The following is a 26,898-nucleotide window of genomic DNA, read 5'->3' as shown; positions in this document are numbered from 1 at the left end:
AGAAAGAGAGAGACAGGATCCACCAATTTTGGCATCATCTGCAAACTTACTAACCATATCTCGTGTATTCACATCCACATCATTGATATAAATGATGAAAAACCATGACCTAAATGAGCAGTGGGGCAACATATACAGGCTGAATGGTCTACTCCTGTTGCTACCTTGTGAGGGGAGCATTGTAACTGTGTAGGCAGCTGGGGCGAATATCTTCCTTAATGTTGGAAAACGGTCAGCTACAGTCGCAGTCAGCTCCACAGACCGCAGCAGATGGACCACTGCCTCCCTCTGCTGGAGTAACCCCTGCACTGCACATAACGGCCAGTTGAAGTTCCAGCTCAAAAACAAGTGAAAGGCCCTTCCTCATGAAGGGCTTATGCCTGAAACGTCGGCTCTCCTGCCCCTCGGATGCTGCCTGACTGGCTGTACTTTTCCAGCACCACACTCTTCAACTCTGACTCTCCAGCATCTGCAGTCCTCACATTCTCCTACGTTATTATCAGAACATCTCACAAACCTGCTCCTGTTGTGATTACCACCTCTCATCCCCAGGGAACACAGGGACAGCAGACCATTTAGCCCTCCATTTAATGTAGCCATGGCTGATTGAATAGTTACCATTTACTCGCACTATCGCCATAGTCCCTTTTACCAACGATACCTAAAACTCTAAACTTTAAAGACAGCTAATTCCTGATTTCTTAGGATTCAAATTCCAGCATCTGTTGCAATGGGATTCGAACCTGCGCCTCAGAACATCTCCTGAGCTGTGGTTTGTACCAATATCCCATCGCCTCCCCAACAAGCCACACTCTTTTTCCCTTTTATGTCACGAATGGATCAAACTTTCTGTCAAAATGATGGATGGTGACTGCTTCAAATGCTCCATTCTGTGGGGAATTCCCTACCTGCAACACGACGTGGGAACAAATCCTCCAAAGTTCCATGCTCATTCTCATGCAACAATTGTAAGTGTTTCCTCTGGAGTTATCCGAAAAACAGGAATGGTTTCTGCATGCCCACTTCTTCAAATTCCTTCCCAAATTTAAAGATGCCCAGTTGTTGTCCCCAACACTCCACAGCATAAAGTCCGAGATTGACATCATTTCCTGGCTGTGGCAGCTCCTTAACCTGAATCAATGATATGGAAACATGGGTGGTACGGTGGCTCAGTGGTTAGCACTGCAGCCTCACGGCACCAGGATCCAATTTCGGTTCCACCCTCAGGCAACTGTCTGTGTGGAGCTTGCATATTCTCCCCGTGTCCAATAGTGTGCAGGTTAGGGTGGATTGGCCATGGGAAATGCAGGGTTATAGGGTAGGGGGTGGGTCTGGTTGGGATGCTCCCTGGAGGGTCAGTATGGACTCGATGGGCCTAATGACCTGTAGGGACTCTATGGTTTCTGTGCAATATTTCCCACATTTTCTCCAATGATATCTATTTAATACGAAGATTGGGGATCCCCACTGGCAAAACACGCAATGCTGACACGAGAAACAGCACAAGTGGTTTGGATCTGGAATACATTGCTGCAGAGCACACAGGAGGCTCGATCAGCTGTGGCTTTCTGAGGAGAATTGATTAACTATCTGATGTAGAAATAGGGCAATCCTGTCTTACAGAGAGCTCTTCCTGGGGTGTAAGCACTCTTTTGATTCTCTTATTCCCCAAGTGTCATCGATGCACATTGGCACATTTTGACCTGACTACAGAATTGGCTATTTGTCAAGAAACACCGAGTGGAGATAAGGGCTTCTTTTTCAGGTGGGTGACCTGTAACCAATGGGGTTCTCCAGAGGTCAGTGCTGGGACCACAAGTGTTTCTATTAACCACTTGGAGGAAGGAAGGGGATGTACCATCACCAAACTTACAGACAACATAAAAATGGGTAGAAAGGCAGGCAGTTTATGGAGGGAACTGAAAGAACTTTGGATGCTGTAAATCATAAACAAAACACCAATTGCTGGTTTCATCCCACCATCAGACTGACCATGGACTACTCCTTAGTAGCTGTCTCATTCTTCGACACATGCCTCTCCATCAAGGATGTGGGCCTCAGTATTCCACTCTCCCCAAACCCACAGATAATCTCGTAATGCTACAATTCTCCAGCTTCCACCCACAACATATTAAAACAGCCATCCCCTATGGACAAGCCCTACACATTCTCAGGATCTGTTCAGATGAGGAGGAACATGACAGACACCTGAAGGTGCTCAAGGATGTTCGTAAAAGAACAGGGTTCGATGATCAACTCATCGACTGCCAGTTTCCGATGTGCCACAGCGAGTACCCGTAATGACCTCCTCAGGAGACAGATACAAGCTGCAACCAACTGTATCCTTTGTTGTTCAGTACTTCCTGGGAGCTGAAAAATGACACCATGTTCTTCACAGCTTGCAACACGTTGTCGATGAGGATGAGCATCTCGCCAAGACCTTCCCTATGCCTCCAGTTCTCACCATTAAACAACCACCAGACTTTAAACAGACTGTCCAGCCTTCAGGATAACATCGACCACAACACTGTACACCCCTATCATGGGAACCCTGCAGGACATGTCAGAGTGTGGACACGGATACCACCATTACACGTGGGGACACCACCACCATGTACTGGCTGTATCCCAATCTTTGTCTCGGCCAGCGCTGTCGACCTCATACGCTGCAGGCAAGGATGCCCCGAGGTATGGTTCATTGGTGAGACCAAGCAGACGCTACAACAACAGATGACACCACACAGAAATCACCAGGCAGGGGTGTTCCCTCCCAGTTGGGGAACACTTCAGCAGTCAGGGAAATTTGGCTTCAGATCATTGGGTGACCATCCTCCAATGGGACTTTGGGATATACAACAACTCAGAATGGCCGAGCAGAGGCTGATAACCAAGTTCGGTATCCATGGGGATGGCCTCAACTGGGACCTTGGGTTCATGTCACACTACAGGTGACCCCACTACACTACACATTGTCCCTCACACACAAGCACACATACATACACACTCTTACATACTCACACAGTCACTCAGACCCTCTCTCATACACACTCTCTCTCTCATACACACAAACATACACCTCCCACACTCACACACATTTTCACCAAGCTTTCACACATGCAAACACACTCTCTCACTTTCACTAACACTCACCTACTCACATGCACATACCAACTCTCTCTCTCTCTCAAACACATGCACACACATATTAGTCGATAGGGTGAAGTTATATGTGTAGTATTATATTTGCAGATACATTCTATTTTGCTCAATGCACAATCTGCAGGCAGTCAATACATGTATGTTTTGTAAACTCCATGTTGGAAATAGAATCAAAGCCCTTCTTCAGGAAAGGTTGGGACACAGACAGACTCTAACCTCACACCTTTAATGCATTGTCTGAGCTGAATTATCACCATTTGTTATGAAACCTTAAGTTATCTTGAAAAGGTGACTTGAAAGATATTCTGCGATTTACATATTAATGAATTGAAATATTCTAATGATGAAAGACTTAACAACAATCTAGGTTTGTTCAGTATATTATTTTAGTTGCATGACACTGTATGCCCTCTCTCTCTCCTGCCTTGTTTGTACGCAAACACTAAGTGTCACTACGTACTGAGGTTCTACCTGTCCCCGGTGTTGCGAAGGATGGGCCTGGCCTCGCTGCCGCGGAACGCTCCGAGTAGTTGGACCGTTCCGTATCAACTGTCCTTCGTGGAGAAGTTTATGAAGAAAAACACCTTTGACCACAAGTCCATCAGGAAGTGGTCAGCACGTAGTGTCCTTGAGACCCTTCGGGAAAAGGAGAGGGCGGATCCTATCGAGCGGTTCCCTGAGCAGACTGTCAAAGCCATTTGGCAGAATGCCTCATCGCCAGAACTTTCCAACAAGCACCAAGACATGGCTTGGCTGGTGGTGAGAAGGGCTCTGCCTGTGAGATCCTTTATGCACGCCCGGACTCTCAGCCGCACCGCACGCTGCCATCGAAGCGGCTGCGGGGGGGACGAGACTGTCACACACCTCCTTCTGGAATGTGCCGACGCAGAGGAAGTCTGGAGAGGAATGCAGTGGTGTTTGTCAAGGTTTGTCCCGAGCAGCGCCGTGACGCGGGACTCCGTGCTCTACGGCCTGTTCCCCGGGACGCACACCGAGATGAACATCAACTGTGCCTGGAGGATCATCAATTCGGTGAAGGACGCTCTCTGGGCGGTCCGAAACCTGTTGATCTTTCAGCTGAAGGAGTTGACCCCGACTGAGTGTTGCAGACTGGCACATTCCAAGGTCCAGGACTACGTGTTGAGGGACGCGCTGAAGCTTGGGGCAGCTGCCGCCAAGGCGCAGTGGGGAAAGACCACTGTGTAAAGTCTGCCTGCCTAACGAAGAACAGGGGGCCCACGCAGTCATTTGGGCTCTGCTGGCGCCTCAGCACAACAGTAATCGCATGAACCTGTAAATAAGAATGATTACACTGTCTCGATACGCAAAGAAATGGAATGTGTACATGTGTGTGACATGTCCAGTTGTATAGATCAAACTATTTATGAATAAAGTTTATTTTTGAAATAAAAAAAAGGGTGGTGCTCCCAGGACGAGGCTATCCCATTGCACTTCGGGTGTGCTGACGCCTGCGATGTCTCCAAATGCAGGATACTCGACTGCAAAATTTGTGGTAGTGGGGGACTGCGTTCGCGCTCTCCCCTGATTTACAAACCAATGGCAGAATCTGAATTGCGGTTTTTCGGAGGCAGTGCTGTTATGCTGTGACTTGTCTTGTCACTGCTACGTTAACACCCAAGTTTGCTCGGGCAGTCTTTGGTATACCTTTCTTCCCTCTCCAAGCAAGAGCCGTCCTAACTTTAAAACCGTTAAGCCCACCAAACCTCTGCTGCATATGCGACCATTTCCCTCTATTTCCTCACTATATCTCTCAACATGCTGCTTAACCACCTTCCCTCTTAACTACTCTCAGTCACCATCTGCTCCATGTCTTACCACCGTTTGCTTCTTCGCCAACCTATCAAGCAAGGGCACCAACACCCTGAGCTACAAAGTGCAAAATCCAGCCCACCTCACGCCTGGGGGGAGCAATGCCTCATCTTCCGCCTTCGGACCCTCCAACCACACAGCATCAATGTTGACTTCACCCGTTTCCTCATCTTCCAACCCCCACCTCATCTCAGACCCGACCCTCCACTTGACTTGTCCCACCTGTCCATTTCCTTCCCACCTATCCAGTCCACACTGACCTATCCCTATCAATGCTCCCCAACCCCCACCCACTTGCATGTACCTATCACCTTCACAGCAAGCTTCCCCCAGCTCCACAACCACCTCCAGTCAAATTACCGCTTTCACTCCGCTCCAAGTCTCCAGTCTGCTCCAATTCAGCTCTCAGTCTTTCTGTACTGATCCAGGGCTCAGCCATCCTGTACTGATCCAGGCCTCGAATCCTGCCCCATCCAGCTCTCAGCCATTCTGTACTGATACAGGCCTCTAATCCACTCCAATCCAACTCTCAGCCATTCTGTACTGATACAGGCCTCTAATCCACTCCAATCCAACTCTCAGCCATTCTGTACTGATCCAGGCCTTAATCCGCCTCCATCCAGCTCTCAGCCATTCTGAACTGATACAGGCCTCTAATCCGCCCCCCCCCCCATTCAGCTCTCAGCCATTCTGTCCTGATACAGGCCTCTAATCCACTTCAATCCAGCTCTCAGTCATCCTGTACTAATTCAGGCCTTGAATCCGCTCCAATCCAGCTCTCAGCCATTCGAGACTGTTGCAGCTCTCCATCGGCTCCTCTTCAGCTCTCAGCTGCTCCGCACTGATCCAAGCCTCTGGCTCACTCTGTTCTGCCTCACATCTGCTCCACACTGATCCAGGCCTCCAGCCCACCCTGTTGTGCCTCTCAGCCTCTCCACACCACACTAGGCCTCCAGCCCACTCTGATCTGCCTCTCAGCCTCACCACACCACACTAGGCCTCCAGCCCACTCTGATCTGCCTCTCAGCCTCACCACACCACACTAGGCCTCCAGTCCACCGTGTGCTGGGTCACAGCAGCCCCGCACTGATCCAGGTCTCCAGCCCACTTTGTTCTGCTGCACAGCTGCTCCGCAGTAATCCAGATATCCTAATTTAATCTTGTCCCATTTGCCAGCACTTGGCCCTTATCCCTCTGAACCCTTCCTATTCAGATGCCTTTGGCATGTTGTACTTGTACCAACCTCCATCACTTCCTCTGGCAGTTCATTGCGTCCACGCAGCACCCTCTGTGTGAAAGAGTTGCCCCCTAGATCCCTTTGAAATCTTTCTCTTCTCACCCTAAACTATGCCCTCTAAATTTGGAATCCTTTACCCCAGGGAAAGCAGCAGGTAAATCAGACACGGAAGAAAAGGACGATTACATTTTAATCACAGGCCAGTTTATTTTACACAGAGGGTGGTGAGTGCTCGGAATGTGCAGCCAGACGAGGTGGTGGTGGTCTCAGTTTCGTGTCTCATCCAACATCATGTTGAGAAATATGTTTCCCTGGCACCCTTAATCTTGTATGTGATTTCAACCTGAAGTCACTAATCTGATTGAAGAGAGATTTGCAAAGCTGCAGCTAAACATTGTAGAAAGTCGAGGGAAATTGGTTTTAAAAAATGCTTCTAGTTTCACAATCAAAGATTGTAAGTTGCTTTTATTCGCGTTGACATCAAATTCGGACGAGTGTTTGAAAACAAAGTTGGAACTTTCCCTCCTGTTTTTCCGCGAATCAGGAGGCAGCCTGAAGGAAACAGGGGCGGAGCGCGTCCTTTTAAGGGATAGATGCAGATAAGCAGCGCAGGCGCAGCCGTGGGTGGTATTTGAGTAAAACGGGAGTCCTGGAGACATTCGGTGATCCATTTGAAGAATGAAGCTGATCGACAGGCAGGGCAGGTTGGGGAAGTGAATGTTCGATGTTGCAAAAGTGAGTGAGTGTGAGAGTGAGAGGGAGCGGCTGTTGTGGGGTGTGAGCGAGTGTGAGTGCTGAGCATACTTACCTGGCAGGGGAGATGACATGGTCATTGTGGTGGCGCTCCCAGGACGAGACTATCCCATTGCACTTCGGGTGTGCTGACGCCTGCGATGTCCCCAAATGCGGGATACTCGACTGCAACATTTGTGGTAGTGGGGGACTGCGTTCGCGCTCTCCCCTGGTTTACAAACCAATGGCAGAATCTGAATTGCGGTTTTTCTGGAGGCAGTGCTGTCATTGCTACGTTAACACCCAAGTTTGCTCGGGCAGTCTTTGGTATACCTTTCTTCCCTCTCCAAGCAAGAGCCGTCTTAACTTTAAAACCGTTAAGCCCACCAAACCTCTGCTGCTTATGTGACCATTTCCCTCTATTTCCTCACTATATCTCTCAACATGCTGCTGAACCACCTTCCCTCTTAACTGCTCTCAGTCACCATCTGCTCCATGACTTACCACCGTTTGCTTCTTCGCCAACCTATCAAGCAAGGGCATCAACACCCTGAGCTACAAAGTGCAAAATCCAGCCCACCTCATGCCTGGTGGGAGCAATGCCTCATCTTCCACCTTCGGACCCTCCAACCACACAGCATCAATGTTGACTTCACCCGTTTCCTCATCTTCCAACCCCCACCTCATCTCAGACCCGACCATCCACTTGACTTGTCCCACCTGTCCATTTCCTTCCCACCTATCCACTCCACACTGACCTATCCCCATCAATGCTCCCCAACCCCCACCCACTTGCATGTACCTATCACCTTCACAGCAAGCTTCCCCCAGCTCCACAACCACCTCCAGTCCAATTACCGCTTTCGCTCTGCTCCAAGTCTCCAGTCTGCTCCAATTCAGCTCCCAGCCTTTCTGTACTGATCCAGGCCTCAGCCATCCTATACTGATCCAGGCCTCGAATCCTGCCCCAACCAGCTCTCAGCCATTCTGTACTGATCCAGGCCTTAATCCGCCCCCATCCAGCTCTCAGCCATTCTGAACTGATACAGGCCTCTAATCCGCCCCCGCCCCCCCCCCACCACCATCCATCTCTTAGCTATTCCATACTGATCCAGGCCTTAATCCGCCCCCATCCAGCTCTCAGCCATTCTGAACTGATACAGGCCTCTAATCCGCCCCCCCCCCCACCATCCATCTCTTAGCTATTCCATACTGATCCAGGCCTTAATCCTGCCCCAACCAGCTCTCAGCCATTCTGTACTGATACAGGCCTCGAATCCTGCCCCATCCAGCTCTCAGACATTCTGTACTGATCCAGGCCTCTAATCCACTCCAATCCAGCTCTCAGCCACTCTGTACTGATCCAGGCCTTAATCCGGCCCCATCCAGCTCTCAGCCATTCTATACTGATCCAGGCCTCTAATCCACACCAATCCAGCTCTCAACCATTCTGTCCTGATACAGGCCTCTAATCCACTCCAATCCAGCTCTCAGTCATCCTGTGCTAATCCAGGCCTTGAATCCGCTCCAATCCAGCTCTCAGCCATTCGAGACTGTTGCAGCTCTCCATCGGCTCCTCTTCAGCTCTCAGCTGCTCCGCACTGATCCAGGTCTCTGGCTCACTCTGTTCTGCCTCACCTCTGCTCCACACTGATCCAGGCCTCCAGCCCACCCTGTTGTGCCTCTCAGCCTCTCCACACCACACTAGGCCTCCAGCCCACTCTGATCTGCCTCTCAGCCTCACCACACCACACTAGGCCTCCAGTGTGCTGGGTCACAGCAGCCCCGCACTGATCCAGGTCTCCAGCCCACTTTGTTCTGCCGCACAGCTGCTCCGCAGTAATCCAGATATCCTAATTTAATCTTGTCCCATTTGCCAGCACTTGGCCCTTATCCCTCTGAACCCTTCCTATTCAGATGCCTTTGGCATGTTGTACTTGTACCAACCTCCATCACTTCCTCTGGCAGCTCATTGCGTCCATGCAGCACCCTCTGTGTGAAATAGTTGCCCCCTAGATCCCTTTGAAATCTTTCTCTTCTCACCCTAAACCTATGCCCTCTAAATTTGGAATCCTTTACCCCAGGGGAAGCAGCAGGTCAATCAGACACGGAAGAAAAGGACGATTACATTTTAATCACATGCCAGTTTATTTTACACAGAGGGTGGTGAGTGCTCGGAATGTGCAGCCAGACGAGGTGGTGGTGGTCTCAGTTTCGTGTCTCACCCAACATAATGTTGAGAAATATGTTTCCCTGGCACCCTTAATCTTGTATGTGATTTCAACCTGAAGTCACTAATCTGATTGAAGAGAGATTTGCAAAGCTGCAGCTAAACATTGTAGAAAGTCGAGGTAAATTGGTTTTAAAAATGCTTCTAGTTTGACAATCAAAGATTGTAAGTTGCTTTTATTCGCGTTGACATCAAATTCGGACGAGTGTTTGAAAACAAAGTTGGAACTTTCCCTCCTGTTTTTCCGCGAATCAGGAGGCAGCCTGAAGGAAACAGGGGCGGGGCGCGTCCTTTTAAGGGATAGATGCAGATAAGCAGCGCAGGCGCAGCCGTGGGTGGTATTTGAGTAAAACGGGAGTCCTGGAGACATTCGGTGATCCATTTGAAGAATGAAGCTGATCGACAGGCAGGGCAGGTTGGGGAAGTGAATGTTCGATGTTGCAAAAGTGAGTGAGTGTGAGAGTGAGAGGGAGCGGCTGTTGTGGGGTGTGAGCGAGTGTGAGTGTTGAGCATACTTACCTGGCAGGGGAGATGACATGATCATTGTGGTGGCGCTCCCAGGACGAAACTATCCCATTGCACTTCGGGTGTGCTGACGCCTGCGATGTCCCCAAATGCGGGCTACTCGACTGCACCATTTGTGGTAGTGGGGGACTGCGTTCGCGCTCTCCCCTGGTTTACAAACCAATGACAGAATCTGAATTGCGGTTTTTCTGGAGGCAGTGCTGTTATGCTGCGACTTGTCTTGTCACTGCTACGTTAACACCCGAGTTTGCTCGGGCAGTCTTTGGTATACCTTTCTTCTCTCTCCAAGCAAGAGCCGTCCTAACTTTAAAACCGTTAAGCCCACCAAACCTCTGCTGCATATGTGACCATTTCCCTCTATTTCCTCACTATATCTCTCAACATGGTGCTTAACCACCTTCCCTCTTAACTGCTCTCAGTCACCATCTGCTCCATGTCTTACCACCGTTTGCTTCTTCGCCAACCTACCAAGCAAGGGCACCAACACCCTGAGCTACAAAGTGCAACGTCCAGCTCACCTCACGCCTGGAGGGAGCAATGCCTCATCTTCCGCCTTCGGACCCTCCAACCACACAGCATCAATGTTGACTTCACCCGTTTCCTCATCTTCCACCCCCCCACCTCATCTCAGACCTGACCCTCCACTTCACTTGTCCCACCTGTCCCAAAACAGCTGTTATTTTATCTCTAATATTTCGTACAAGGTTCCAGAAACTTCCTCATGTGCCTCCTTTAGCGTTCTGGGATATTTCCCCATCAGATCCGGGGGACCTGTCCTCCTTCATGCTTTTTAAAGGCCCCCAACCCCACCTATTGTTTAATGTTGTGATGCCCGGAGTACCAACATACCTGTCCCTAAACTCCCCATCCACCATGCCCTTCTGCTTTGTGAATACTGGTGCAAAGTATTCGCCACCAACATCACCCACTTCCACCAACCCCACACATAGATTTAGGTTCTGTTGTGTCATGTGTACTCAAGTACAGGAGTACGGTGGAAAGTATATAATGTCGCCACACACGGGGTCACCTTCCAAATAAACTTTAGTACTAACTATTAAAAGTTTAAACGAAAAACACCACCCAACACCAGGTTATAGTCCAACAGGGTTTATTTGGAAATACAAGCTTTCGGAGCACTGCTTCTTCAGGTGGTTGTAGAGATACAAGACACAGAACTTGTACCAAATACACCGGCGTCTCCAAATCATCACCGAACACAGTTCGTGGCTGGGGATCAGCCCTTGATCGCGGATTGAGGATCAGCCCTTGATCGCGGATTGAGGATCAGCCCTTGATCGCGGATTGAGGATCAACCCTTGATCGCGGATTGAGGATCAGTCCTTGATCGCGGATTGAGGATCAGCCCTTGATCGCGGATTGAGGATCAGCCCTTGATCGCGGATTGAGGATCAGCCCTTGATCGCGGATTGAGGATCAGCCCTTGATTGTAGAGTTGAGTCTTTCACACCCAGAGCCAGCTACCAGGCAGGGATCAGCAAACAATCTGGCGCCTTCGGTGACCTGTGGGGAAAGGAAACAAAATGGTTAAGGTTTCAACTTGCATCTGAACAGCATTATCACGGACGCACTGCTCGAGTAACTAACGTAACTAACTCAGTCAGAACAGAAAAGTGTAGTTCAGTTGGAAACTCCCGACTCGAAACAGGTTACTTTCTGAGCTAACCTTTCAAAAAAAGGGGGAAGTAAGATGGAAGAGAATGGCAGAAGATAGGGTAGAAGTAGCAAGGTAGAGATTGACAGCCGAAAGAGGGAAGGAATGAAGGTAGTCCAAGTGAAGAGAGCGCTTAGCTTGGGAAAAGCCTTTGCTTGATGCAGCCGTCCGAGTGGTTGGTGTCCTCGAAGAGTCCCAGCAGGCAAAGTCTGGCTGGCCTCTTGCAGGACCATGGGGGCCGAGCTCTGGAAGCGCAGGTGGGTCTTGAAGCCCTGGGCGATGTCCCGTAGCGGGCGCTGGAAGGGCAGCTTGCGGATCAGCAGCTCGGTGGGGTTCTGGTAGCGGCGGATCTCTGGCAGTCCCACGGTCCTTTCCCCTCCCAGTGAACTTCCGCGCCGTCTGCTTCGTCCTCGCCCATCCCCACTCTCTCCCATCCCCATCCTCTCCCCCTCATCCTCACCCACTCTCTCCCCTTCCCGCCCACTCTCTTACCCCCCTCCCCCCCATAGACTCACTCACTCACTCACTCACTCACTCACTCACTCACTCACTCACTCACTCACTCACTCACTCTCACACACACACACACCCATCCACCCCGCCCCTCCTTTTATACTGTCCTGAGCCACTGGCGGCTGGCGCCCGGCATTTTCTGATTGGTCCATTAAAGCCTTCGTCTGATTGGCGCATAAAGCACCCCCGCTGATCTCACTGATTGGTTGATATTGCGTTTTGTGATTGGACAGTTTGACAATCCGGGAACAATCACCCCCATATTTGGGAAACACAAAGTTTGAGCTTTAACCTCTGTGTTGCTGGACAGAATTGCATCAGGCTGCCTTATTAGGTTATGATGCTCGTGTTCAGCACAGGGTGCTGTTGTTTTGAGCGCAAAACTTTTTTTTTTCTATTTTGTATGCTTTGTTCACACAAATCTTTGTTACATTCACAGCTGATGGTGCCATTCACATTCAGAGAACAGATTCCGTCGTTGATTTCACTGGATTAAATGCCCATCCTCTTGGCTTCAGCTTGGGTCACTCAGCACATCGTCCTGGACCTTGGAATGTGCCAGTCTGCAACACTCAGTCAGGGGCTGGGAGATTTGTCATAACCAAAGCAATCATTTTGTCACATACTAAAAGCCTGGAAACCATTTTGAATCTTATGTTAGTGTCTGTCTGTCATTCGTTCCCTGGCTCAGTGAGGTGGTTGAACTTGCAGCTGCACAAATACCTAACAGTGAAGTCTTTCCCAGCTCTTCCTTTACAAGAACCTCTTGTATACAGACACTTGCTTATCAGCTACTAACCAACACTGTCCAGACACTATGTGACTGAGGCTAGTGACTGGGAAAAGTGCCTTATCCCGCAATTAACAGTTGATGCTGCTAGATTAGCAGAGCGCATGATGTGGAGGAGGAGGTCTTGGGCTGGGATGAACAAAGTTAAAAATCACACAAGCCCAGGTTCTGGTCCAAGAGGTTTATTTGGATCACTAGCTTTCAGAGTGCTGCTCCATTATCAGGTTGCTGTGGAGAATAGGACCAAGACGCATCACTTATCGTGAAAGATTACAGTGTGATGCAACTGAAATGATATATTGAACACACCTGGATTGCTGTTAAGTCTTTCATCGTTTAGAATATTTTGATTCATTAATACGTAAATCCCAGAACTTCTTTTAAGTCACCTTTTCAAGATAACTTTAGGTTTCATAATAAATGGTGATAATTCAGCTCAGACAATGCATTAAAGGGGTGAGGTTAGAGTCTGTCTGTATCCCAACCTTTCCTGAAGAAGGGCTTATGCCCGAAATGTCGATTCTCCTGCTCCTCGGATGCTGCCTGACTTGCTGTGCTTTTCCAGCACCACACTCTCGACTCTGATCTCCAGCATCTGCGGTCCTCACTTTCTCGCATATATCCCAATTTTGAGTCAGACTGGTTCTATTTCCAAAGTGGAATTTACAAAATATTACATATATTGACTGCCTGCAGATTATGCATTTTGTGAGCAAAATAGAATGTATCTGCAAATATAATTCTGCCAATACAAATTCACCCCATCGACTAATATGTGTGTGCACGTCTTTCAGAGAGAGAGAGCGAGGGTATGTGCGTGTGAGTGGGTGAGTGTGAGTGAAACTGAGAGAGTGTGTGTTTGCATGTGTGAAAGCTTGGTGAAAGTGTGTATGTGGATGTGATGGAGTATAACTGAGAGGGTGTGAGTATGGGAGGTGTATGTTTGTGTGTATGAGAGAGAGCTTGTGTATGAGAGAGGATCTGCATGACTGTGTGAGTAAGTAAGAGTGTTTGTGTATGTGTGAGCGAGTGTGTATCGTGTAGTGGGGTCACCTGTAGTCCAGTTGAAGCCATTCATATGGGTACCGAACTTAGTTATCAGCCTCTGCGAGGCCACTCTGATTTGTTGTAGATCCCAAAGTCCTCCTTGGAGGATGTTCACTCGATGATCTGAGGCCAAATTTCCCTGACTGCTGAATTCTGGGAGGGAACACCCCTGCCTGGTGATTGTTGTGCGGTGTCATCTGTTGTTGTAGCGTCTGCTTGGTCTCACCAATGAACCATACCTCGGGGCATCCTTGTCTGCAGTGTCTGAGGTAGACAGCGCTGGCCGAGACAAAGATTGTGATACAGCCAGACCTGCTGCGTACACGGTGCGTGGTGTCCCCACGTATAATGGTGGTATCCGTGTCGACACTCTGACATGTGTTGCAGGGTTGCCATGATAGGGCTGTACAGTGTTGTGGTCGATGTTATCCTGCAGGCTGGGCAGTTTGCTGTGAATAATGGTCTGTTTAAGGTTTGGCAGTTGTCTAAAGGTGAAAAGTGATGGCGTAGGGAAGGTCTTGGTGATAACGTGTTGCAAGCTGTGAAGAACATGGTGTCGTTTTTCACCAGCCTGAAAAAGAAGCCCTTAACTCCACTCGTTGTTTCTTACCCAATAGTCAATTCTGTAGCCAGGTCAAAATGCATTGACGAGAGCATCCTAACCAAACCCACCCCCTACCTACACTATAACCCTGCATTTCCCAGTGGCAATGCACCCTAACCTGCACGTGTTCAGACTGTGGAGGAAACCCACACAGACACAGGGCGAAAGTGCAAGCTGCACACAGACAGTTGCCGGAGGGTGGAACCGAACCTGGATTCCTGGCGCTGTGAGGCTGCAGTGCTAACTACTGAGTCACTGTACCACCCGGGTTTCCATATCATTGATTCAGGTTAAGGAGCTGCCACAGCCAGGAAATGATGTCAAGCTCGGAGTTTATACTGTGGAGTGTTGGGTTCGGACAACTCCAGAGGAAACCCTGACAATTATTGCTTGGGAAAGAGCATGGAACTTTGGAGGATTTGTTCCCACGTCGTGTTGCAGGTAGGGAATTCCCCACAGAATGGAGCGTTTGAAGCAGTCTCCATCCATCCTTCTCACAGAAAGTTTGATGCATTCGTGACGGAAAAGGGAAAAAGAGCGTGGCTTGTTGGGGAGGCGATGGGATATTGGTACTAACCACAGCTCAGGAGATGTTCTGAGGCGCAGGTTCCAATCCCCTTGTGACAGATGCTGGAATTTGAATCCTAAAAATAAATCAGGAATTAGATGTCCTTAAAGGTTAGATTTTGAAGTATCATTGTTAAAGGGATTATGATGGTAGTGCGAGTAAATGGGAACTGTTCAATCAGCCATGGCTACATTAAATGGCGGGCTAAATGGTCTGCTGTCCCTGTGTTCCCTGGGGATGAGAGGTGGTAATCCAAACAGAATCAGGTTTGTGAGATGTTCAGAGAACAACGTAGGAAAACGTGAGGACTACAGATGCTGGAGAGTCAGAGATGAAGAGTGTGGCCCTGGAAAAGTACAGCCAGTCAGGCAGCATCCGAGGGGCAGGAGAGTGGACGTTTCAGGCATAAGCCCTTCATGAGGAAGGGCTTTTCACTTGTTTTTGTGCTGGAACTTCAACTGGACGTTATGTGCAGTGCAGGGGTTACTCCAGCAGAGGGAGGCAGTGGTCCATCTGCTGCGGTCTGTGGAGCTGACTGTGACTGGAGCTGACCGTTTTCAAGCATTAAGGAAGATATTCACCCCAGCTGCCTGCACAGTTACAATGGTCCCCTCACAAGGTAGCAACAAGACTAGACCATTCAGCCTGTAGATGCTGCCCCACCGCTCATTTAGGTCATGGCTTGACATCATTTCTCTCAATGATGTGGATATGAATTTAGGAGATATGGTTAGTAAGTTTGCAGATGATGCCAAAATTGATGGTACAGGGCAACTTTTTCTCTCTCCCTCCCCTGATTTACAAGATTTGGGCTGACAAGTGACAAGTAACATTCACACCACACAAATGCCAGACTATGACCATCACCAATGCAAGACAATCTAACCACGCCCCTTCACATTCAATGGTGTCACCCTCACTGAATCCCCCACTATCAACATCCTGGGGGTTATCATTGACCAGACACTCAACTGGGCTTACCACATAAACACAGCGGCTACAGGAACAGGTCAGAGGCTAGGAATATTCTGGCGAGTAACACATCTCTTGAGTCCCCAAAGCCTGTCCACCACCGACAAAGTGCAAGTCAGGAGTGTGATGGAATACTCCCCACTTGCCTGGGTGGGTGCAGCTCCAACAACACTCAAGAAGCTTGACACCATCCAGGACAAAGCAGCCTTCGCTTGTTTGGCACCACATCCACAAGCATCCACTCCCTCCACCACCGATGCTCAGTAGCAGTAGTGTGTACTATCTACAAGATAGAACATAGAACATTACAGCACAGTACAGGCCCTTCAGCCCTCAATGTTGCGCCGACCTGTCATACCAATCTGAACCCCATCTAACCTACACTATTCCATGTCCGTCCATATGCTTGTCCAATGACAACTTAAATGTACCTAAAGTTGGCACTGCAGAAATTCACCAAAGATTCTCAGACAGCGCCTTGCAATCTAGACTACCTCTATCTAAAAGGACAAGGACAGCAGATACATGGGAACACCACCCCTTGCAAGTTGCCATCCAAGCCACTCACCATCAAGAAGGGATTAGATTAGTTTAGATTCCCTACAGTGTGGAAACAGGCCCGTTGGCCCAACAAGTCCACACCGACCCTGTCACCCAGCCAGACCCATTTCCCTCTGACTAATGCACCTAACACTATGAGCAATTTAGAATGGCCAATTAACCTGACCTGCACATCTTTGGACTGTGGGAGGAAACCGGAGCACCCGGAGGAAATCACGCAGACACAGGGAGAATGTGCAAACTACACACAGACAGTTGCCCATGGCTGGGATTGCACCTGGGTCCCTGGTGTTGTGAGGCAGCAGTGCTAACCACTGAGCCACCATGTTATCCTCATGGGTCTAGGTAGGATGCTGTTCGGAGGGTTGGTGTAGACCTGTTGGGCTGAATGGCCTGTTCCCACACTGTGGAGATATATCACCGTTCCTTCACTGTCACTGGGTCAAAATCCTGGAATTCCCTCCCCACAGCAGGTGGGCAGCAGTGATTCAAGAAGGCAGCTCACCACCATCTTCAGAAGGGGGCAACTAGGGACGGGCAATGACTGCTGGGCCCAGACAGTGATGCCCATATCCCATGAGAGAATGAAATAAAATTGAGACCAAGAGGTATCCAATTTAAAAGAGTAATGAGGAGGAAGTGTTGTGAATTGATTAGCCCAGGGGGATGCCAGGACATTGATTAATGTTAAGGAGGAGATAGACAGATTTTAATTAGCAATGAGTTGAAGGGATATGGAGAGTGAGAAGGAAAGTGGGGTTGGAGCTGAGATGAGATTAGCTTTCGTCATATCAAATGGTGGAGCAGGCTCAAGGGGTTCAACTGGTCAGTTCCGCTCCCACCTCTTGAGTTCCGACATTTTTTATAAGTGAGATGCTTCAGCAATAGCAGTAGAAGGTGACATAGAAGGGAGAGAGAGAGAGAGAGAGAGAGAGAGAGAGAGAGAGAGAGAGTGGGGTGGCACGGTTACTCAGTGGTTAGCACCAATGCCTCACCACGCTAGTGACCCTGGTTCAATCCCAGCCTCGGGCAACTGTCTGTGTTGAGTTTGCACATTCTCCCTGTGTCTGCGTGGGTTTCCTCTGGGTGCTCCGGTTTCCTCCCACCATCCAAACATGTGCAGGTTAAGTGGATTGGCCACAGTAAATTGCCCCATAGTGTCCTGGGATGTGCAGGTTATGGGTGGAATGGCCCACGTGCAGGCTAGGTGCATTGGCCATGAGGAGGACAGGGTGTGGGTGGGATGCCCTTTGGAAGGTTGGTGTGGATCTGTTGGGCCGAATGGCCTGTTTCCACACTTGTGCGGATTCTATCTCTTCTCTAAATGCACAAAGATTAATCCTGGTCTGCCCCATTCCTGTGGACACTGCAAGTTGCAAGCAGAGATCTGTTTAAACGACAGACCCAGGGATACATAGGTGTTCCAAAAGGCACGATGAATTCTCTATCATGTGACCTCTCAGTGTTGTATACATGAGCCTGTGCAACAGAGAGAAAGTACAAACCTGCCCATCTCCACACTCTGACTCTAAACAGCAAGCGAGCAGCCACCAGTCCAGGCCCCACACTCTGGGCAGTGACAGGCATTGGGTGATACAGTTGGAATGCATCAACGGAGCCCTTTACAAAGCAGCCTCAGGGATGGGTCTGCAGAACTGTCTGCCCCAGGCTGGGACTAGCCCATATACAAAACAAGTAGTGGCTCTGTTTTGGTGTCCAACAAGAAACTATTTTCCTTTTCAGCTGTGATTCCGCAATTATTACAGAGAGCAAAATGGGCTGTCGCAGATTAACAGTTCACTTCAGTATAGGAGTTGGAGGTCATGTTATAGTTGTACAGGACCTTGGTTAGGGCCCTTTTGGAATATTGCGTTCAGTTCTGGTCTCCCTGCTGTAGGAAGGATGTTGTGAAACTTGAAAGGGTTCAGAGGGATATGGGTCAAATGCTGACAAAAGGGAGTTGATTAATTTAGGATATCTGGTCAGCATGGAGGAGTTGGACTGAAGGGTCTGTTTCCATGCTGTACATCTCTGAGACCCGATGACCTTGTACACATTACATCTTGTTATGAATCACTGGGGTGGCTGGTGGTTAAGCCTCATTGTCCCCAGTGTCATTAGGAACATTAACAAGAAGTATTCCCCAGTTTCCCCGAATTTCTGATAGAAATCACAGACCAGGTTTCTGCACTGAACCAGAATCAATATTTATTACAAGAAATTAGTCTCTAACTTCAGGTAACCATAATGTGGAGGAACTGGTGTTGGACTGGGGTGGGCCAAGTTCAAAACCACACAACACCTGGTTATAGTCCAACAGGTTTATTTGGAAACACTAGCTTACTTCCAACTAAGCCTTTTGGACTATAATCTGGTTCCACCGACATATAATTACTAACTTCTAATCCCCTTCGAAACGCCCCTGTCACACACATACACCCACAGACAAATGACAGGGTAAAACAGATTATGTTGTCAAAATGATCTCATAGAGTCACAGAGTCATAGACATGTCCAGCATGGAAACAGACCCTTCGGTCCAACCCGTCCATGTCGACCAGATATCCCAACCCAATCTGGTCCCACCTTCCAGCACCCGGCCCATATCCCTCCAAATCAATCCTATTCATATACCCATCCAAATGCCTCTTAAATGTTGTAATTGAACCAGCCTCCGCCACTTCCTCTGGCAGCTCATTCCATACACATATCACCCTCTGTGTGAGAAAATTGCCCCTTAGGTCTCTTTTATATCTTTCCCCTCTCACCCTAAACCGATGCCTTTTATTTCTGGACTCACCCACCCCAGGGAAAAGACTTTGTCTATTTATCCTATCCATGCCCATCTTGATTTTGTAAACGTCTGCAAGGTCACCCTCAGCCTCCAACGCTCCAAGGAAAACAGCCCCAAGCCTGTTCAGCCTCTCCCTACAGCTCAAAACCTCCAAACCTGGCAACATCCTTGTAAATCTTTTCTGAACCCTTTCAAGTTTCACAACATCTTTCCAATAGGAAGGAGACCAGAATTGCAAGCGATATTTCAACAGTGGCCTAACCAATGTCCTGTACAGCCGCAACATGACCTCCCAATTCCTGTACTCAATACACTGACTAATAAAAGAAAACATACCAAACGCCTTCTTCACTATCCTATTTACCTGTGACTTCACTTTCAAAGAGCTATGAACCTGCACGCCAAGGTCTCTTTGATCAGCAACCCTCCCTAGGACCTTACCATTAAGTGTATAAGTCTTTCTGCTGGCCAACACATTGCAGTACTCCTTACTCTGAATGCTTGCAGAGGCAGCAGATGGCTGGTACCACATAAAAAATGCCTCTGACTTATCAGTTACAAGCCACAACTTACAACTATTGATGCAGGAAAGATAAGACCATAAGACATGGAGCAGAAATTAGGCCATTCAGCCCATCGAGTCTGCTCCACCATTCAGTCATGTCTGATAAGGTTCTCAATGCCATTCTCCCCATAACCCTTGATCCTCATGATACTCAAACTGCTTTTCATCAGGTGCTTAGACTGCAGTGAACAGAGAGACCACTCCTGAGCTGAGCAAGTACTGTACTCCCCTCTTTCTCTTTGAAATTTTTTCCCAGCTTCAGGCTTTCCAGAGACCTGAGAACCAATCACTCAGTTGTTGCCAGGCAGAACAGTCTCTGTGCGGGAGAAGGGAATACAATTTTGCCTACTGACCACTTACTTACAGAAAACATGTTTGGCTCTAGCGAAAGAGGGCCTACCCACAATGCCATTGGTACCTCAAATTAGCTATACTCAGGAACTAACAGTAAAAGAGCCAATACCTGAGCCATTACCTAATCGGAGGAACATGTTTTCTAAACAACCCGCTAATGGGATTCTCGACCTCACAATGGCACTGCACCTCCAGAATCCACAAAGGCTCTCTCTGTCTCCCCAGGAGTCCAGCCAACACAATGCCCCCACAGACTAAATGGCACCAGGGTATTCCATATGGATGACCACTGTCCTATGGAACTATTGTGAACAGGATGCTCCACATTACTGTCTCAATGCCTTTAGATTAGCTAACCTCCTGTGGGCATTGTTTACCTGACAGATACTGCTGGACACGCAGCATTGATTCAACAATCTCAAACTATCAACTGTAATCAGAACAGTATTGTCCTGTAATTAACTTTATTTTTATTTCAGAAATATACTTTATTCATAAAATAATTTGATGGTCTGTACAGTTGGTCATGCCATACATATGTAAACATGTACATACAGAGATCAGAATTTATCATTTTTATACCGGTCTGTACATGTATCAATCATATGTCCATATAATTAGCTGAGGCGTCAGTGGAGCCGAAACGACTACCCGGGCCCCCTCTTCTTCGTTAGGCAGGCAGACGTTACACGGTGGTCTTTCCCCACCGCGCCTTGGCGGCAGCTGCCCCAAGCTTCAACACGTAGTCCTGGACCATGGAATGTGCCAGTCTGCAGCACTCAGTCGGGGTCAACTCCTTCAGCTGGAAGATCAACAGGTTTCGGACCGCCCAGAGAGCGTCCTACACCGAGTTGATGATCCTCCAGGCACAGTTGATGTTCGTCGCGGTGTGTGTCCCAGGGAACAGGCCGTTGAGCACAGAGTCCCGCGTCACGGCGCTGCTCGGGACGAACCTCGACAAACACCACTGCATTCCTCTCCAGACTTCTTCTGCGTAGGCACATTCCAGAAGGAGGTGTGTGACAGTCTCGTCCACCCCGCAGCTGCTTTGAGGGCAATGTGCGGTGCGGCTGAGAGTCCGGGCGTGCATAAAGGATCTCACAGGCAGAGCCCTTCTCACCACCAGCCAAGCCATGTCTTGGTGCTTGTTGGAAAGTTCTGGCGATGAGGATTCTGCCAAATGGCTTTGACAGTCTGCTCAGGGAACCGCTCGATAGGATCCGCCCTCTCCTTTTCCCGAAGGGTCTCAAGGACACTACGTGCTGACCACTTCCTGATGGACTTGTGGTCAAAGGTGTTTCTCTTCATAAATTTCTCCACGAAGGACAGGTGATACGGAACGGTCCAACTACTCGGAGCGTTCCGCGGCAGCGAGGCCAGGCCCATCCTTCGCAACACCGGGGACAGGTAGAACCTCAGTACGTAGTGACACTTGGTGTTTGCGTACCGGGGATCCACGCACAGCTTGATGCAGCCACACACAAAGGTGGCCATCAGGGTGAGGGTGGCATTGGGTGTATTTTTTCCCCCGTTGCCCAGATCTTTGTACATTGAATCCCTTCGGATCCGGTCCATCTTTGACCTCCATATAAACTGGAAGATGGCCCGGGTGACTGCAGCGGCACAGGTTCTGGGAATAGGCCAGACCTGTGCCACGTATAACAGCAATGACATTGCCTCACACCTGATGACCAGGTTTTTTCCCATGATGGAGAGCGACCGTAGCTTCCATCTTCCCAGTTTCTGCCTCACTTTGCTGATACGCTCCTCCCAAGACTTGGCGCACACCCCAGCCCCTCCGAACCAAATACCCAGCAACTTCAGGTGGTCGATCCTGACGGTGAAGGGGATCGAGGATTGGTCGGCCCAAATCCCAAAGAGCCTGGCCTCGCTCTTGCCTCGGTTTACCTTGGCCCCCGAGGCCCGTTCGAACTGGTCACATATGCACATGAGTCTGCGCACGGACAGCGGATCCGAGCAGAAAATGGCGATGTCATCCATGTATAGGGAGGCCTTAACCTGCAGGCCCCCGCTGCCAGGAATAGTCACCCCTCTCAGGCATGCATCCTTCCTGATGGACTCGGCAAATGGCTCTATGCAGCACACAAACAAGGCAGGAGAGAGAGGGCAGCCCTGCCTGACTCCAGATCTGACTGGGAAGCTATCTGATTCCCACCCATTGATTGAGACTGCACTGACAATGTTGGTGTAGAGCAGTCTGATCCAATTGCAGATTCCCTCCCCAAAGCCCATTTTGGAGAGAACATCTCTCATATACCTGTGTGATATCCTGTCAAAGGCTTTCTCCTGGTCCAGGCTGATCAGGCAGGTGTCCAACCCTCTGTCCTGCACGTAGGCGATCGTATCCCTGAGGAGTGCGAGACTCTCAGCGATCTTCCTGCCCGGCACAGCACAGGTTTGGTCAGGGTGAATCACCGACCCCAGAGCAGACCTGACCCGGTTGGCGATTACCTTTGACAGAATTTTGTAATCCGCATTCAACAGTGAGATTGGTCTCCAATTTTTGAGTTCCTCCCTCTCCCCCTTCTGCTTGTAGATGAGGGTGATGATGCCTTTCCTCATGGATTCACTCATGGTACCTGCCCGAAGCATACTGACATACACCTCCGGCAGGTCCTGGCCAATCAAGTCCCACAGAGCGGAATAGAGCTTGACCGGTCAGCCGTCGCTTCCGGGAGTTTTATTCTTTTCGAAGGACTCAAGGGCCTTGGTCAGCTCGTCCAGAGATAGCGGCTGGTCCAGCCTCTCCCGTGTTCTATCGTCTATGACCTCCGTGATAGAGGACAGGAACGACTGGGAGGCCGCACTGTCAGTCGGCTTCGCGTCATACAGACTGGCATAGAAGGATTTACTGATCCTCATGACGTCAGCCTGAGATGACGTTATCGAGCCATCTTCTTCCTTCAGGCTGCTGAGCACAGAGCTCTCTTTGTGCACCTTCTGGAAGAAGAAACGTGAGCACATCTCGTCCTGCTCCACCGAGCGGACCCTGGACCGGAAGATTATCTTGGAGGCCTCTGAGGCAAAGAGCGAGGCTTGCTGGCCCTTCACCTCCTTGAGGTCCTCCGTGACATCAACCCCCATCGTCTGCAGCAGGAGCAGGTTCTGCATACTTTCCTGGATCTGGGATAGTTTTCCCCGCCTCTCTCTCGCCTCCTAAACACCTTTGAGGATGAAGAACCTCTTGATGTTCCCTTTTACTGTTTCCCACCAGTCCGCTGGGGACTCAAAGAGGGCTTCACGATTCTCCAACCTGCGTAGTCCATCTTGAGCTCCTCAATGTTTCCTGGGGTCAACTGCTTTATGTTCAACTTCCACGTTCCCTTACCAGACCGCTGCTCGTCCTGTAGGTGACAGTCGGCCAGCAGGAGGCAGTGGTCAGAGAAGAACACCGGCTTGACGTCAGTGGATCTGACCGAGAGCGTTCGGGACACAAACAGGTAATCTATCCTTGAGCAGATAGACCCTTCTGCCCGTGACAAGGTGTTTCACACTTAGGATGATCCTAGTTTCCTAATGTTCCCATTTCAAATGCCAATCGCCTGGTCAGACTCACACTCAGAATGATCCCGTTTGAATCAGATTCAAACACGGCCTCAGACTGTCCTGGTCGGATCACGTTCAGAATTATTCCAGTGTTGACAGATTTGTACTAATCACGGCTGGTCACATTCACACTCAGAACGATTGTGCTCTGGTCTGATTCACACTCAATCATTTGGCACTAGTCAGACTCACTATCAGAGTGATTCTAGAGGAGTCACATTCACACTCAGAATGGGAACCATCTCATCAGATTCACACTCAAACTTCATCCAGTTTTATCAGACTGAGCCGAAGAGTGATTCCAATCTGTCAGAGTGCCATTCAGCATCATTCTGTGATCCTCAGATCCACTCTCAGGATGCTGCAGGCCTGTCAGATTGACACACAGATTGGTTTTCTGTTCAGGTCATAGTTAATCCAGTGAATCAGATTCACATTTGGAATGATTCCAGTCTACTCCGATTCACACTCAGCTTGATTCGGACCAAGTCAGACTCACACTCGGAATAATTTTGCCCAAGTTATATTCTCACTGTGAATGTTTCTGGTGGAATCATGATCTCACTGAGCATGATTCTGGATGAGTCAGAGTGAAACTGGGAATGTTTCCGATCCAAAAAAACCAAGTTGGAAACCTGAGACAAAACCAGAAATTGCTGGAAGATCTCAGCAAGTGCTTCAGCATCTGTGGAGAGAAATCAGAGTTAATATTTTGGGTCCAGTTACTCTTCTTCAGAACTGACAGTAGTTGGGAAACAGACCCTTCCTTTCAACTCATCATGCCAACCAGACACCCTGAACTGATCTAATCCCATTTACCAGCATTTGACCTGTCTGCCTCTAAACCTTCCTGCCCATGTGCTGGTCCAGATGCCTTGTAAATGTTCTATTTTCACACATCTCCATCACTTCCTCTGGCTGTTCATTCTATCCACCGAACACCCACCGAGTGAAAATGTTGCTGTTCAGGTCCCTTTTCAAGCTTCCCCCTCCTCCCTTAAACCTATGCACCTCGAGTTATGGACTGCACCAACTTGGGGAAAAATTACTTTGCTTATTCATCCTATCCAAGTCTCTCATGATTATATGAGCCTCCATAAAGTCAATCCTCAGCCTCTGACTCTCCAGTGAAAAAAGCCTCAGCATATTCTGCCTCTCCCTGTATCTCAAACCCGCCTCAATCCTGGCAACATTCTTGTAAATCTTTTGTGAACCCTTTGATGTTTGATAACATCCTTCCTGCAGCAGGGAGACCAGAATTGAATGTAATATTGTAAAAGTGGCCAAGCCAATGTCCTGTACCGCCACAACATGACCTCCCAACTCCGATACTCAATGCTCTGACCAATAAAGGAAAGCATACCAAATGCCTTCTTCACTATCCTATCTACCTGCGTCTCCACTTTCAAGGAGCTATGAACCTGCACTGACAGCATCCTTCCTATAGCAGGGAGAATTGAATGTAATATTGTAAAAGTGGCATAACCAATGTCCTGTACAGCCAGAAAATGACATCCTAACTCCGAAACTCAATGCACTGATCAATGACGGCGGGGTCTCCCAATGCCTTTTACACCACCCTGTCTCCCAGTGACTCCACTTTTAAGGAACTGAACTTCCAGCCCTCAGTCTCTTTGGTCAGCAACACACCCCAGGGCCCTAACGTTATCTGGATAAGTCCTCTGCTGATTTGCCTAAGAAAAATGCAACACCTCACATTTACCTCAAAACGACCTTGTCATTTGTGAGGACAGCGTGGAACAGGCGGATACACTTGAACAGGTTGATGTAAAGACTGAGGATATGCTGGAAAGTTTGAAAAACATGAGGCGAGGTAAGTCCTCTGGGCCAGACGGAATATACCCAAGGTTACTAGGAGAAGCAAGGCAAGAGCTTGCTGTTCCTTTGGTGATGATCTTTGCACCCTCACTATCCACTGGAGTAGTGACAGATGATTGAAGGATGGCACAAATTATTCCCTTGTTCAAGGAAGGGAATAGGGATAACCCTGGGAATCAAAGAGCAGTCAGTCTTATATCAGTGGTGTGGAAAGTATTGGAGAGCATCCTGAGAAACAGGATTTATCATTATTTGGAAAAGCACAGCTTGGTTAAGGATGGTTAGCTTGGTTTTGTGAGAGGCAGGTCATGCCTCACAAGCCTTATTGAATTCTTTGAGGATGTGACAAGAATGAACCAGGCCAGGTGTTAGATTTGGAAGTAGGTGGGCACTTTGGTGATAGTGACAACAATTTATTTACATTTACGTTAGCGATGGAAAGGGATAGATATATAGCGCAAGCATTATAGTTGGGGGAAAAGCAATTATGAGGAGTTTAGGCAAGATTTAAGATGTATGGGATGGGGAAGGAAACTGCAGGGGATGGGCACAATTGAAATGTGGAGCTTATTCAAGGAACAGCTACTGCATATCCTTGATAAGCATGTACCTGTCAGGCAGGGAGGAAATGGTCGAGCGAGGGAACTGTGGTTTACAAAAGAAGTTGAATCTCTTGTCAAGTGGGAGACGGAGGCTTCTGCTAAGATGAGGTGTAAAGCTCAGCTCGGGTACTTGGGGGAGATACACGTTAGCCAGGAAGGAGCTAAAGAGGGAGTTAAGAGGAGCCAGGAGGGGACAGGAGAAGTCATTGGCAGGAAAACCCTCAAGCTTTTTATAGGTATGTCAGGAAGAAAGTAATGACTAGAGTTAGATTAGGGCCAGGTGAAAATGAGGACAGCAGATAATGGAGAATAGAGTCGAGGGTATAGTGCTGGAAAAGCACAGCAGGTCAGGCAACATCCAAGGATCAGGAAAATCGGCAAAAGCAATTAATCAGGAATGAGGCTGGGAGCCTCGGGGCTGGAGAAATAAATGGGAAGCAGGGTGGGGCTCAGGGAATGGTAGCTGACAGTGCAATTGGTGGATGGAGGTGGGGGTAATGGTGACAGGTCGGAGCAGAGGGTCGAGTAGATAGGTGCGAAAGAAGATGGACTGGTGGGACAGATCATAGGGTGGTGCTGAGCTGGAAGGTTGGAACTGGAATAATGTGGGGGCAGGGGAAAGGAGGAAATTGGTGAAATCCACCAAGGCGGAAGATGAAGCGTTCTTCCTCCAGGCATCGGGTGGTCAGGGAGTGGCAATGGAGGAGGCCCAGGAGCTGCATGTCCTTGGTGGA

General features: G+C 49.0%; 2 protein-coding genes, 2 non-coding genes and 1 pseudogene across 4 annotated transcripts in view; 4 read left to right on the top strand and 1 right to left on the bottom strand.

Annotated features, from left to right (window-relative positions):
- LOC148140874 (class I histocompatibility antigen, F10 alpha chain-like) overlaps positions 1-26,898 on the bottom strand; it is a 275,899-nt gene that overhangs the window by 54,397 nt on the left and 194,604 nt on the right. The window lies entirely within an intron of this gene.
- The window catches only part of LOC148140878 (H-2 class I histocompatibility antigen, alpha chain-like), a 450,761-nt gene that overhangs the window by 393,056 nt on the left and 30,807 nt on the right, over positions 1-26,898 (top strand). The gene's annotated exons all lie outside the window — the stretch shown is intronic.
- On the top strand, positions 4,566-4,704 carry LOC148140881 (U1 spliceosomal RNA; annotated as a pseudogene).
- Positions 7,027-7,190, top strand: LOC148140880 (U1 spliceosomal RNA). The gene has a single exon (XR_015753213.1). It is a non-coding gene; the product is annotated as a U1 spliceosomal RNA (small nuclear RNA).
- LOC148140879 (U1 spliceosomal RNA) lies at positions 9,700-9,863 on the top strand. The gene has a single exon (XR_015753211.1). It is a non-coding gene; the product is annotated as a U1 spliceosomal RNA (small nuclear RNA).

This window comes from Chiloscyllium plagiosum, unplaced genomic scaffold (assembly GCF_037043375.1).
Source record: "Chiloscyllium plagiosum isolate Xiang-an unplaced genomic scaffold, Cpla_swu_hap1 HiC_scaffold_35, whole genome shotgun sequence".
In the NCBI taxonomy this organism is placed as follows: Eukaryota; Metazoa; Chordata; class Chondrichthyes; order Orectolobiformes; family Hemiscylliidae; genus Chiloscyllium; species Chiloscyllium plagiosum.
Note: the sequence above shows the minus strand (reverse complement) of the source record. Positions and strands in the feature narration are given on the sequence as shown.